Source organism: Austrofundulus limnaeus, unplaced genomic scaffold (assembly GCF_001266775.1).
Source record: "Austrofundulus limnaeus strain Quisiro unplaced genomic scaffold, Austrofundulus_limnaeus-1.0 Scaffold1216, whole genome shotgun sequence".
Lineage (NCBI taxonomy): Eukaryota > Metazoa > Chordata > Actinopteri > Cyprinodontiformes > Rivulidae > Austrofundulus > Austrofundulus limnaeus.
The window spans coordinates 121,286-123,220 of record NW_013953618.1 but is presented as its reverse complement, the minus strand read 5'-3'; positions in this window follow the sequence as shown (position 1 = coordinate 123,220).

Below are 1,935 nucleotides of genomic sequence, written 5' to 3'. Positions count from 1 at the left end.
TCCTGATGAAAAAGTCAGATGAATGTGACATGAGCGTTCACACTGCAGTCACTTTGAAAACATCAGATATATATCGGATTTAAAACCACATACTGAAACGGCCTGGGTCGGATTTGTCACGTTCAGACTGTCATAAAAAAATCGGATATGAGTCAGACGGGTCAAAAAAATCGGATTTGGGTCGGATTTGCCTGCAGTGTGAACGTAGCCTTTGATGAAAAACTGACATGGAGACCTCATTTAAATTAAGAACAAAAACAGCTAAATCTATTGCAGTATTGTATAAAGTTGAGTTATTTAATGATAAAGCACTATTTACACTGTATAATGCAATAATTGTTCCACATTTGATTTATTGTATAGAAGTCTGGGGAAATGCATGTAAAACAGTTACTAATCCTATTTTTATTTTACAAAAAAAGAGCCATAAGAATTATTACAAGAAAGCATTACTATCACCCTTCTAATATATTGTTTCATCAGTTAAAATTATTAAAATTTCATGAGTTGGTTGATAATAACATTCTGCAGGTTATATATAAGGCTCATAAAAATGTGTTGCCGTCAAACATCCAATCACATTTTGTTAAGAGGGAAAGCTGCTATAATCTGAAGGGATTACAAATGTTTGTTAAACCAAAAATCTGAACAAACTTGAAGAACAGATGCACTTCAGTAAAAGGTATAAGACTAAGGAATAATCTGGAAAATGATTATAAAAGCATTGGTTCAATTAATTACTTTACGAAAACAATCAAAGAAAAAATGTTAAAGAAATATGAAATTGTTTAATTTGTATTAGTTACTGTTTGAGGAGTTGAAACTTTTGTTTTGTTTGTCATTTGGTTTATTATTGTTTGAAATATATTTTTTAAAGGAGCAGATATAAGAATTTTTTTCTTCTGCTGCCTTTCATTTTGTTTTATTTGAATTATTTATTGTGTGAAATGTTTTGTTTGTTTTTAATGAAATTATAAATGAATTAAACATAAAAAAGATTGTGAGTCTTACAGGGAACATTTGTGTTATCTATTTGCGTTGTGTGAAAATTATTTTTTAAAATGTAATTTAAAATTAGATTTTTAAATACATATAAAAATGATAAAAAATGACACTGAATGGTAATGGAAAAACCTTAAAATTCACAGATAAATGAAAAATAAACATTATGATGATCCCATTGGCAAAAACATTTTTTCCCCAAAAATTCACCGCATTTCAATGTTTTGTTTGAGGTCTAAATCTTGAAGGTTTTCATGGACAGCTGTTGTCATGTAGCAGCGGAGATAAAGACCACACAAACACAGCAACAGAAGGGCTTTTATAGAACCACTGAACCAAAGATGAACTGAAGTTAGATCTAAAAAGAAAAGATCAGGGCCCGTATTTATCAAACTTCTTAGAATTACTCTAAAGAATGCTGCTAAGAGTGGACTTAAGTGTAAAATAATTCTTAGTTAAAAGCTGAGAGTAAAAGTCAGTTATCAAGTGTCTCAGTTTTACTTTAAGTGAAGTGTAGGAGTAATTTTTAAGTGTCAGTCTTACTTTAAGTGAAGTGTAGGAGTAATTCTTAAGTGTCAGTCTTACTTTAAGTGAAGTGTAGGAGTAATTCTTAAGTGTCAGTCTCACTTTAAGTGAAGTGTAGGAGTAATTCTTAAGTGTCAGTCTCACTTTAAGTGAAGTGTAGGAGTAATTCTTAAGTGTCAGTCTTACTTTAAGTGAAGTGTAGGAGTAATTCTTCAGTCTTACTTTAAGTGAAGTGTAGGAGTAATTCTTAAGTGTCAGTCTTACTTTAAGTGAAGTGTAGGAGTAATTCTTCAGTCTTACTTTAAGTGAAGTGTAGGAGTAATTCTTAAGTGTGTCTTACTTTAAGTGAAGTGTAGGAGTAATTCTTAAGTGTGTCTTACTTTAAGTGAAGTGTAGGAGTATTAAGTG